Source organism: Tenrec ecaudatus, chromosome 5 (assembly GCF_050624435.1).
Source record: "Tenrec ecaudatus isolate mTenEca1 chromosome 5, mTenEca1.hap1, whole genome shotgun sequence".
Lineage (NCBI taxonomy): Eukaryota > Metazoa > Chordata > Mammalia > Afrosoricida > Tenrecidae > Tenrec > Tenrec ecaudatus.
Window position 1 is genome coordinate 79,955,216 of NC_134534.1, and position 14,072 is coordinate 79,969,287.

The window sequence follows — 14,072 nt, forward strand, 5'->3', positions numbered from 1 at the left end:
CTAAATGTCTTAGTACCAATAACAAAAGTAGCATTTTTGTTCTTTTTAAATATCCTCATTTGTTAGGCATGCAGAAAGAAATATCTGTTGTCGGTGTGAAATTACCAAATAAGCAAGGTAAGCACACATTTAGTCATCTACAGGGAACAATTTCACATTATTGTCACCACATCAAAGATTCTGCTGGCATCTGCCTCCCTCCCAAACCCATATCACCTGTCCTACCAAACCCTCGCCACTTCGCAAATGTATAACTTCTCAAGGGGATGAGGTTTGCACAGGCTGTGTGTTGTTTACTTACTAATCTCTATTCAACAGATTTAATAAAATGTGGTGAAACTCATGTGAAATACTTCACTTTGTATTAGCCAGTAAACACATGCAAGCTCCTGCTTACCTAGTGTTCTACCCCCATATTCAGTTGAAATAGAATGATACCTAAAAATTGCTGAAACTTGACAGTAAAGGGAGAGGGGGTGATGGAACTAACCATTAAATAAGGCTGTTTTTGGAGGTAGGTGGCTGGTGGTGGGCACCATGCTCCTTCAATTGGAAGTTCCAGAAAATCCCTGCAGTTGTGTTTGTAATATTAACACAATAATTATTAAATGTTTAGTATTTCAATAATAATGAAAAACTATGCCCTTCAAAATGTCAAATATTCTGTGCAGATACAGTGGCAACTCAGCGTGAAGGGTGAGGAAGTAAGAGCCGAGAATGAAAATCGCTCTCAATAGAAAGCACAGGTGTTATTGAGGGTTAAAACAGATGAGTTTTCTAGAAGCTGTAATTGATTGTCACGCATATGTTTCCCTATTTAAATCGTTGTTATTATAGCATCTTATACTCCTCATCATTGAAACCTTGTTTTAATGGGCTGTAGTAGGATGTTCTGGACTATGAATTCATTAAGAATGTGCGGAACCATATTTATATCTCAAATGAAAAGTAATAACTGCCCCCTTTGAATTAAGTGTTCATCAGATGATTGATTTCTGGATTTGGCATTTGCTAATTGGTTTTAGACAGAGAATGCCTGTAGATTCCCCCCCACCCGCCCCCGCAATGGACTTGGCCATGGAAGTGGACGCATGTAAAGTGCATGGTCTGCTGCTTCTCACTCTTCGATACTTCTTTTTCTTGTGTTTTGCTCCTTTACTGTCCTACATTTTTTTCTTTTCTATCTTTACACACACAATTAGATGACAGTGGATTTAATTTTCCTTGTAAGGCTTCTGGTATTTGTTCGTGTATTTCTCTTCTCCGAACTATCTTTCTAGTGGATTCCGCATGATCTCCCTCCACAGTAACTGCAAAATTGCTACATATCTTACCTGTTCCAAAGTCTCCTCACATGACAACCTGAAAAAAGTCAACAGACACAGAAATGGAACTCTGGGCACAATTGTTTCAGCTTAAATCCCCTTTGTGATATTCCACTTCTGGAGGTAAAGTGCAAACACCCATACATATACATAGAGATTTATGTTTTGAACTATTGAATCTCTAGCTTCCTTTCTTGATAATGTCTTGTTTATACAGTATACTATAATTCCATTTCTCATAGTATTCTTGATGTGATATGCTCATTTTAAGCTGCACTCGGTTGTCCATGTGCTTTGGAAACATTTTCATTCACCATCACTTTATTTTTTAAACCTTTTCCTTAGACTATACTAATAGGTCAATGAACTCAATCACTGGGTGTGTTAGTACTGTCCTCCTGTGATTAATGGAAAATGATAGCAAGAAGTGTGTGCTTTCTTCACATACTCACCTACACGCATGCACACATCCTTTTAAGTTCTTAAAATAATAAATGCCTGGTTGAATAATTCATTTTGCATTCTTTCTGAAAAAAAACCTCAACTTGATTATATTTCTTATATGAAAGAGGTTATTTCTGGTATGCATGCTTAGTTATTCATAATGAAATATAATTTCCCTGAAATATGATATTTAACACTTACAAAAAGATCTGTGTGATTTCAACTAATAAATTTGGTTTTTAGAGTAAAAAGAAATAATTAAACCTTATTATTTCTAAAATTGATAATTTAATAGCAGTCATTTTGAGGGTCATATGACTTATCTTTTCATAAAAAAACTGAACATATGAATATCAGGATGAAGGAATTTTAAAAGTATCTTACCACTGCCCTTAGAAATATTTGTTTTCATTTCATTTCCCAATTACAACAATTTAGAGGTAAGCTTAAAAAGGTCCTATGTAAATAGAATTATGCTAGCCACTGTATGTATAGCATAAAAATTCACCCCAAAATAGTTTTACTAATTTTTACATTTAAAATTCATTACCTTTTTACTTTGATGAAATTAAAACCAAATGTCTGCAGTATTTTAATAGGATTTTAGTTTCAATAATTTGGTACCTTATCAAGAGAGAGTCTGAATTTGATATCTCTAAAGGTAAACAGTATCTTCATTTTCAGATGATAGTAACCAGTTCTGTGAATATGCACAGTTTTTTGAGATTCTGATGTGTCACAGTTTTTCATTTTGATCATTGAATATATATAGCTTTTTATTTAGAAACATTCATGTGAAGACCTTGGTTCATGTCTCCCAAATAGTAGCAATCATTTCCTAGATGCTAACTAATTAACCATTTTTTAATCGAATGGTCCTCAGAAAACTATTTAACTTTTTCCCCCATTCTTTTCTTTCCCTTTTACACCTCACCTTTTATGTTCCTCCCTCTCACTGTAAAAGGATGTTAACATTATTTTCTGCACTTTCTCAAGTAGTAATATGTAAAATGATCATTTGCTAAATGCAAATTGTTCACATTACTCATATCAGCAGAGACTCTTTTAGCAGGTCTGGACTGAAGCCTCGGATAGAATAGAAATTTTTGTAAGCACTTCAAGTGACGGTGACAGTGATGTTACACTTGCAGAGATTCTGAGTTTCAGAAAAGTCTCTTGTCACAGCATGTTAAGTTAGATGTTTTGGCCACATCAACATGGCAATGATAGAAAAAATTTAAATTAAATAAGTGATACTAGTTTACATCATTCATGGTCAATTACTGATGCTGTGTTTGCAAAGCAGTTTGATGAATAGAATTTGACGTGTCTCTGGACAGAGGTCCTGAGGTGCACTGTTCTTTATCTATGTTGTCGTGCCGTTCCTTATCTCATGATACTGAAAGGACACTTCCAGAATCATTCTCAGGGCTGGCCTTTGGTTCATGCAACTAAGGGATTCCTGACGACGTGTTGACTCTATCCAGAAAATCTAGAATAGAAGATCTTGCTTGATTCCTGTGACAACCAAAGAATGTGGACGAGACATTGGCGTAAACCCGCAGTCCCAGTTTCTAAATTAATGCCCATTGATAAAGCAGCGCTGAAGCATAAGGGCCAGCCACTCACAGTTATGCATCAAATTGCTCTGACTCATATTGACCATATAGGACAGACAAGCACTACCCTGATGGATTTTTGAGATTATAAACCTTTATAGAGCAGAGAACCTCATCTAACTCCCACGGAGGAGCTTGTGGCTTTGAACTGCTGACTTTGTGGTTAGCAGCCCAATGCAATATTCACTATGCCATCAGCACTCTAAATTCCTTTTTAAAAAATCATTTTATTGGGGCTCATACAACTCTTATCACAATCCATACATACATCAATTGAGTAAAACACCCTTATACATTCGTTGCCCTCGTCATTCTCAAAATTTGCCTTCCGCTTGGGTTCCTGGAATTAGCTCATTTTCCTTTCTTCCCTCCCCCTCCCTCCCCGCTCCCCTCTCCCTAATGAACCCTTAATAATTTATAAATTATTATTTTATCTTATCTTACACTGCCCAGCATCTCCCTTCACCAATTTTCCTGTTGCCCATGCCCCAGAGAGAAGATTATATATAGATCGCCGAGATTGATTCCCCCTTTCTACACCCGCTTCCTTCCCAGTATCGCCACTCTTACTGTTGGTCCTGAGGGGTTCACCTGTCCTAGATTCCCTGTGTTTCCAGAACCCAACTGCACCACCGTGCATCCTCTGGTCTAACCAGGTTTGCAAGGTAGAATTGGGATCATGAGAGTTGGGGGGGAGGAAGCGTTTAAGAACTAGAGGAAGGTTAAGAGTTTCTTTATTGCTACACTGAACCCTGAGTGACTCATCTCCTCCCCACTACCCTCTACAAAGGATGTCCAGTTGTCTATAGATGGACATTGCGTCCCCATCATGCAGTCCCCTCATTCACAATGATATGATTTTCCGCCCCAGCCTTTGTTGCTTGTAACCTGGTCCCCTCTGCCCTTCATGATCATACATGTTGGTGTGCTGCTTCCATGTGGGCTTTGTTGCTTTGGGGCTAGATGGCTGCTTGTTTAATTTTAAGCCTTTAAGTCCCCAGACGCTATATCTCTCAATAACTGGGTACCATCAGCCTTCTTCAGCACACTTACTTATGCACACATTTATCTTCAGAGTTTATGTGGGGAAGGTGATCACACAATGATGGTGTTTGTTCTTTGGTGTCTGCTACCTGATCCCTTCAACACCTTGTGTTCACTTAGGCTTGTGTGCTTCTTCTCTGTGGGATTTGTTGCTTCCGAACTTGATGGCTGCTTGTTTGCCTTCAAGCCTTTAAGACCTCAGATGCTATATCTTTTTGATAGCTGGACACCATCAGCTTTCTTCACCACGTTTGCTTATGCACACATCTGTCTTCTGCGATATGTCGGGAAGGTGGGTATCATGGAATGACCGTTTAGCTGAGCAAGGTGCTCTTGTATTGAGGGAATGCACGTGAGGAGGCCCAATGTCCACCTGCTACCCTACTACTGAACCTATAAATATATGGACATAGGTCTATTATTTCCCCCATAATCATAAATGTACATGTCTGTATTTAGGCTTTTATGTATGCCCTATGCCTCCTACTCCTTTCCTCTATTTCCTTACACTTTCCTCCTGTTCCACTAACATGTTCAGCCTTCATTCTGGTTTCAGTAGTTCCTCTCAGTTACCTTGCCCTTGGTCACTCCCTACCAGTTCCCCCATCCCCTCCTTCCACTTGTTTTGAACCACTCTTTGTTCCCTTGTCCCTGTGTTGGCCAACACCTCCTCCCATCCCCTACCTCCCACATTCACATGTCCCTCTGGGACCGTTGGTCTCGTTATTTTCTTCTCACATTGTTTGTCCAGCCTATCTTGTCTAGGTGGACCTGCAGATATAATAATATGTGCATACAAATGCAGATGGCTTTGACAGCACCTAAGTGGCACATAAGAACATGGCATCGACAGCAGCAACACCAACACACTGACAGACAGAAAAGCCACTGACATACAAAATTTAAATGAAGAGGAAAAAAAACCAAAAAGACATAAAAAAGAACACAAAAACCTGTTAGTAGTTCGAGGTCTGTTTGCTGACCTTTAGGAGTGTTTTCCGGATGAGTCTGATGGGGTGCCATGTCCTGGCCCCAAGGGAGCCTAGTGCTACTTTAAATCCTGCCTACATGGATATCTCTAGAATGAGAGAGAAAAATGTTACAGCAAAGACAACACACACACACACACACAGACACCACAATACTAAGGAGAATTATTACCCACAGCACAATAATTTCAAGGAGGTTTGCTCCTTGAGGATCTTTGAGGGACTGTAGCAGAATGAATAAGCACTAAATAACTTTCAGGTTTATACAGAGAATCATCAGATGGTAGTAAAGAAATGGAAGATCCTCTCTTTCTACAATTTTTTTCCTGCACAATTCTACCTTTTTATGAACTGAAAGGTTAGACTTTTTAAAAATTATAAGGTTTATTTCAGCACTGTTCACAATAGCCCAAAGATGTTGGGAGAGGGGAACCAAAATGAAATAAATGGATAAAAATATATGGTGCATACATCTACTGGAATACGACTGACAGTAGGAGAAATGAAGTCTTGATATGTACTATAGTATGCATGAATCTTGAAGGCTTTATATTGAGTGGAAGAAGCCAATCTCAGAAGAAAAAATATATTATAAGAACTCACAGGAAAAGACAAAAAAAGACTAATGTATACATAACCAATATTATTAGTGGTAACTAGGGGTGGGAGAGAGGGGAAAGGATATTAAAAGATATTGTAAGTCATGGACTGAAGGTAGGATTGTACAGCTCATTATCATAATTGCTTCAAGAAATGTTATTATAAATGTATTAAAAACATAAACACTGGCAAAATAAATGAGCAAATATTTAATCTGTTTATATAAAACCAAACATCTCACGAGATTGGTTGGTTGGTTTGGTGATTTAGGATCATGGTTTCCCAGGACTTCCCAGTTAATTGGCCTAATACCATGTTTATTGCTTTTGTTCGACTTGCTAATGTCTCGTGTAGTGGTCTTTGAAACTTGAAAACAGAAATCCACAGCCAAATATATGGTTTCTATTCACGTGGCCCAGGAGGTGAAACAGGGGCGTCAGGAACAGGAGGGGCTATGGGGCCTGTGGGAAAGGCCAGAAGACCTGAAGTGCCCTGAGATCGTCAATGAGCATTTTGATACACAGTGTGATAGAAGATATCAGATTCCACATTTTTGTGGAGTGTGGGCATTAGAGATGCATGGCGGGTGCATGAACCACTGAAATCATTTAAATATCATGGAAATAATATTTAAACTTGAGCCAAAATGTTCCTGGAAGTCATCTTAGAATCCAACAATCATATACCCTAACTACTAACAAAGGTCTGCTTGGATCATTCTGATGAGGCCTGGTGCTGGTGTGGTAGCTTGTATTCTGGTCTCCTAGCCTCAAGGTCAGTGGTTTTGAACCCATCAGAACTCAATGGAAGAAAGATGAGGCTTTCCGTTTTGGGAACGATTTGAAGCCTGGCACACCACAGGAGCACAGCTGCCCTCTCCTCCAGGGCTGCTATGAGACAGAAATGACACAGTAGCAATGAATGTGGTTTTTATTCTGGACCTGACTCTTGAACTGCTTTATGAAATATCCTGCTGGATTAATTTGATAGTGAGTTTATGCTAATACGGGAGGACCACTCAGAAGGAGGGGAATGGTTGCATAATTCAAAGCATGTCATCAGTGTCATTAGTCTTGATGGCACTATTCAGTCAGTGTGGGACCACTAAGTGCATACAGGTCAGCAGTCCAACGCTATCAACCAGCCTAACCTCTGGAAAAAGACCAGGATGTCTGCTCATGTCATATCCCCTATCGGGTCAGTATGTGTTGGAATTGACTTGATGGCAGTGGGCTTGGTTTGGTTTAAATGGTGCCTGTAGAAACCTTTGAATTAGTATTATGCTGTGCATATAATAATTGAAAATATTCTGAATGATCAGTTATGGGTCAAGGAAAATAAGCCTCTGCCTTACCCCCAACTGCAAAAGAGCAACTCACAAAAGCCCCAATTAGGGAGAGAAGAAAAAAATTTTAAATTAATATCATAGCTTTAATTATAACATGGGCTGGTCACAATCATTAAATTGAATCTGTGTAGGCAAGAAGTTTAAATGGCTATATCTGTTTAAACATCAATGCCTTCTAGTAATTGAAGGAAGTAAAACCGTGGAATTTCAATCTGTGATTCTCAACTAGAGCATATGAGTTTTATCACTGCAATTTTTTAACTTCTACATTTCAGTTTATTTTCCTCAAAATTCAAGCATTAAAATAAATGTGACTACTTTTAGTTTCAAAGGAAATTTTAGACTTCATTGATAAAACAGAGGAGAATCGAGGTTGCACAATGAAATGACTACGTGAGCATGTTAAAAACATGATTTCCTCAGTGGAGGTGAAGAAAGCACGTGAAGACAGCCCATGCCCTTAGGCGCAGCCTCAGCCACCCCTGCTTTGCCTGTGTCTCTTCTCCAAACATGCTCATTTCCTCTACGAGCTTGTGCTTACATGTCTTTACTCTTACAAAAAGTAATTAATTTAAACACTTAGATTTTCAAGCAGAGTTTCTTTCTTTTTAATACAACCTTTATGACAAAATATTAACTGGGTGGACTCCTTATAAATCAAAAGCAACCATTCAGTGAAAATGATACAAATTTAGTTTTCTATTTTTAAACTAATTTGTTGGTCTTGTTTCCACGCTATTTCCTCCATTCATAATGACTAATGAGGCAAGCAGAATAATATAAAACACCTGCTCTTAGAAAATGCTTGCCTTAATATCTTATCTCCAACTAGAAGTTAGATTAGCATTGATATAAATGATAAAACTTACCACTAAATTTTCCTTTAAGAGCAAAACTGGTTTGTGTTTTAATTTTCTTTCCAGTCCAGCTGTTTGATTTCTGTTTCTTATTTCTACTTAACATATTTATTCCTCGAAGACCAAGATCTGCCATGGGAATCAGTAGTGCTTAGGACACATAGTAGGTATTTGTTAAATGAATGAAAATATATATATATATATTTCTCTTAAACACCTGTATTTGTCTGTCTGTTCCTTTTGTTTCTTTTATGCATTTTGGTTTATTTTCCTCCTAGTAAAGTTTTTTCAAGATTTTATTTATTATAGTCTCACTTTCATACAGTCAATTTTGACTCATAGTGACCCAAGATGGCAGACTACAACTGCCCCTGTGGATTTCCAAAACTAACTAAAGCCCCATCTGAGTCCTGCTGCTGTAGCCCCTCAAGTTTCAATCAGCTGTGGTTTGCCGCCCACTCTATAAGCCAAACCACGCCACCAGGATGCCTGTATATAAAAATGCAGTCATTAACTTTTTGGACCTGTTTAAAATTAAGCATCATCAAATCACTTGTGACTCAAAACAATCTTATAGGCTATAGAAGAACTGCCCCTGCGAGTTTCCCAGCCTGAAAATCTTCATAGGAGCAGAAAGACTTGCCTTTCTACTGCAGGGCAGCTGTTGGACCTGAACTGCCAACCTGGGGTTTGCAGGGGCTCACTGAGCCATCAGATAGCCTTATTTTGAGCTCTAACATTTCAGTTTTCATTGGTCCCAACTATTTTTGTTGGACATTCTATTCCTTATGGTGTATTTTATCTCCTTTACAAAACCTTTATCTTCTCATTTATCTTCTTATCCCCAGGTTGCTCAGATTGCTAGAATCCCTATATCTACATTGTTGTGTGCATTTTTAAAAAAATATGGATTTTCTAAGTAAGTTTGGATACATAGTTAGAATTGATTCTGTAGATAATAATGCAGGGTAGGACAATCTTCCAAATAGTTGTTAATGTATTAATTTACCCACTCACTCAGTATCCATATACTGAGTATCTTTTCATTTATACCATTAAGAGTTATGCAATTAAGATACTCATTTAAGGCACGGCCACAAATTCAAGGAAAGGGGAGTTTATTGGGAAATATTGACAACATGGAACCATAAATAAAATGATTCTATCCTTGCGAAGGAAGGAGTTATGGGGCTCATAAGATCAACTGGGGAAAAAGAAGTTATATGTGGATGTCAGATATAGACCATTCCTGGAGAAGTAACTCAAAGGGCAGGGGAGGCTATTAGATGTTTATACTTGGTTGTATAAAGAATTAAATTATTAAGATAAGGTAACTATAAACGTATAGGTAAACACTTGCAATATAGCACAGTAAAGAATTTAAAATTCATTGCTCCATATAATGTACGAGGCACTGGAAAAATTGATTAAATTTTGTTTTTCAAAAATTGATAGAAATTAATCAACAGTAATATTGCTGAATTTCAGTAAAAACACTGAACTTTAAATATTTAACTTGCTCAATCTCTTTCCACTGTCCCCTAGCATACTCCGGCCTCACAAACACGTACACCACTCACTGCCATTGCATCCATTGCAACTCACAGTGTCCCTCCCTGTAGGACAGGGTAGAACTGCTCCTGCAGGTCTCTGAGACTGTAAAGCTTTAGGAGAGTAGAAAACCTCATCTGGACCTTGGAAAGTGGCTGGTTTTTTGAAACTGTTAATACATAACCAGGGCCCTTATATTTAGGTTTGAGAAATGTAGCCTACCTAAATTACTCTTTGATAAGTCTGATATCTGCCTGGAGAAGCCCCATTCACAAGGCATTTTCTTTGATTTTATCTAACTTGCACCCGAAGAAACACTGTCAACAGTGTGCTTGTTGAAAATTAAATTGCTTTGAACTTCATAATACAACATGAAAACTGAACGATGGCCCAAGCTGAAAACATAAAGCTAGGTTGTGATGTCGCTATATTTCTGGAAATCTAGAAGACACGCACAGGAATGAGGCTGTGCATAATCCAGCGCATAAAATCCTAATGTCTGAAGCTTTAAAGAGACAAGCAAAGGTGTGCCAGACTCTGCACACTCATCCACACATGCACACACATAATAAGCAGAAACATCAAGAGTCGTGCATGGTAAAAATATAGATATTAGAAAATCAATCCTTGAAGCATACCACAGTAGCAATAACAAGCAACTGGGGGAAAGCTGTGGGAGAGTGATCTTTCCAGGGTTGCCACATTATATTATTTCATCTCCAGTTTTCATAAGAAATTATGAGACATAAGGACCACTCATGATGCTATAGGTTAGGTGTTAGACTACTAAGTTCACAATTGGTGGGTCAAACCCACCAGCTGTGCCGCAGGGGAAGGATGGAGCTGTCGGGCCCTGTAAAGATTGACTGCGTCAGAAACCCTCACTGGATCCCTCTGAGACAGAATCAACTGGATGACAGCAGGCCTCATAGAGAATCCACAAGAAGAAAATCAAGCAAGAGAAACTGTCCCTGAGGAACGTGGTTGTTAGAGTTATTACACAAAGATTTTAGGCTAATATTTATACACTGATGTAATAATGAATGGAAATCATATCTAATTTTATGAAAACTTGAAATTATAAAGGAAGAACTAAGTAGAATGTCAAGAATTGAAATTAGATTGCACAGATCTGTAAATGTTCATGATAAGTAAATCCTTAGAGATAGCGATCCAATTGAGTAAAACATAGTGTTCCCTGATAACGTCTCTGGCATTTTCATAGCCACATTCTAAAACATGTTTCTGAAGGCCTTTATGTTCCTTTAATTTTGCTGTTGGTTAATGTCCACATTCCCCATCTCTCTGCCCCACTCTCTTCCCCCCTTGACATCCGTTTTTCTGTACGTGGAGTTAAAAAGTGAAAAAGGAAGAATGTGTTTAGGATATATCCTATAAAAAAATAAAAGAAGAACTTAAAAAGCAGAACAAATTTTTTAAAAATACCTAAGCCTTTTGAAATGTGGCAAAATATTGACCAGTGCAGCAAACACCAAAGGAAGATGGAATGAACACACAGAGAAGCTGTACCACACGAAAAATAGAGAAGATCGATGCCTCACCATGTCAAGAGGTAGCATGCGGTCAAGATCAGATGGCATTGAAGGAGTAAATCCAAACTGCCCTGAAGTTACTAGCCAGCCACTCCCCACATCGTTCAGAAGATTCTCATTCAAGGGAGTCCATGCAGAGTTTCCAAGGTTGTGGATCTTCACAGAAACAGATCGCCTCATCTTTCTCTCTTCACCAGTGGATTCGAACTACAACCTTAAAGCTACCGGTCCAACCTTATTTAACAGCACAATAGAGCTCTGACCCAAAAGCAAGGGCCCATGGAAGGCTTGGAATCCAGTGTAAAACTTCCAAGTGGATGAAACATGGGATTCATTCATTTCTCTATCTCCAGATGTTTCGAAGATAGCTACCTGGCCAGTCCAGTGTTTTTGCTATACATATATGTGCCCTTTCCAAAGAATGTAAATGTAAATTATCCAACAATATCATTGATAGCACATGCAAATAAAATTTTGTTGAAGAAAACCCAAAACAGTAGCAGTGGTACACTTACAAGGAACTGCCAGAAGTTCAAATCTAATTGAGAAGAGGGTTCTCTAGAAAGGCAAAACCAGTTGCTAATAATTATATATTATTAGCTATATATATAATTATATATGCATGGGTATATATGTACGTATGTGTATATATATATATATATATATATACATATATATATAGATGGATATATACATGCCTGGATGGATGCATGAATGAATGAGTGTTGGATTCATGAATAGATGCATGTTGGATGTATGAATGGATGTTGAATGCATGGATATTTGATGGAAGGATAAATGGATGGATGGATGCATGGACATATACATGCATAGATAGTACTCGTTTGAACAATCATCCCATGCTTTCAGTACACTTTATGACAATAGCATTATTTCCCTGTTTCCTCTTATCACGAGTGATTTAGCTCATGTCGAAACACCCACCATGCTTAAATTCAGGGATGAAGGTCAGTTTTGTGAATTTGTTTTGTTTTTCCTTCAGTGTCAATAATTATGTCAGCATTTTGAATCTCCCTTTTCTCATTTTTAAGAGAAACACCATAATAACCTGGATGATTGTTTGAAGCTGTAGGAATTTCTTCTGTTTCTCACTTTTGATTAGTGCCTTTCATCTTCCCTGACTGTCGAACAAAAGAATACTCCTGAACTTTATTATAACCCATACCCCATTTTTCCTTTCTTAAAAAATTATTCCCTATTTCATAGCATGAAAGAGATAAACACATTGTTCTATTTGTGTTATGAAAGCATTCTTTGTCTCATTTTTCCTAATAGATATGACAACCCTATTTTTCTTAGAATATACACTTTATCATCATTTTTAATGAAACAATGAAAATATACTGGTTCAAAGTATTCTCTCTCTCTCTCTCTCTCTCTCTCTCTCTCTCTCTCTCTCTCTATATATATATATATATATATATATAAAATCTATTTTAAAGAGTTTGGAGGCGGTTCCAAAGCAAGGGAGAAATGAGTCACCATCTTCCATATATATACATTTTGCACTCTCAAATTGTATTTGAAAATAGCCTTACATTGTCTCACTTCATAATAGAGAAAGCATGGATTTCTCAGCCCCTTGACATTTGTAGTTCCCCAAACTATCCTGCTTTAATCTAAGGATTCTCTCCACTAACTCCTGAATACAATCATGGTTAGAGCAAATTAGTAAAATAATATGTGTTCTATATACAAGCTATAATCCTGACCCAGGAAAGATCCAAGCAGAGTGGGAGGAGTATGTGAACCTAGGTAGGACTAGCTTGATGCATTTAGGACTAAAAGTGAAACCTTGAAACCTTACTTGAGGCTAAAAAGCTTCATCATGGCATTGCTATGCAGTCAGGATAGCCAAATGCCGTAACAGAGAAACAACGGGTAGTGGTGAAGTCAGGAGAGGGGACCCATCTTTCAAAATACGTCCACATTTGCAGACTCTGGAATACTTTCCTGGTTCAGTCTTTCTGGAAGGCAATAAAGGATTGCCTCCTACTCCCTTGGTAAAACAGGGCGAAGGTAATATAGCTGCTTTCTAGGGTAATTATATGATTTGTTCTGTCTTTAAAAAAAAAGTATTTTGTAACATGATTTGACCAAAGTCAAATATTCGTTTCAGGGTTTACTCTAGCAATGTCAAGAAAGATAAATGAGGCAGGAAGAGATGACTGGTACGGTTGTGATATGATTGGTACAGTTGTGAGCTGACTGGAACGGTTGTGAGCTGACTGGTACGGGTGTGCATTGGGCTGTGTCAGTTGGGGTGAGGGCAGACATGTTTTGTTTCAAAATAAATAAGCACACAAATCCCTACTGAGCCTCCAGGTCTGCTATAAGTACTCTCTACTTTACAGAAATTAACAAATTTACTACACTGAATCTTGGAGTTTAACCTATAATTTCTCATGTCTAATATAAGCATATTCTTACATTAACTAATATAATAGCATATTTTACTGTGACTATGTGGGGTGTTTCAGCAAAACATAATTTAGAAGAAACAGTTCACATTAGTAATGAGTACTAAAAACCAGATTACTATAGCTTTTCTTTTTCTCTGGTACAGGAATTGGTTTATGCAGAATATGGTGTTACCCTAGGCAGGAACATGGTTATAATATGCATCCATCTTTAATCAGAATGCAGATCAACTCTCTTGCAGATGGAAGTTAGGAAGCCTTGGGATACAATAGGCTGAAATGCTCTATCTTAGGAGTGATC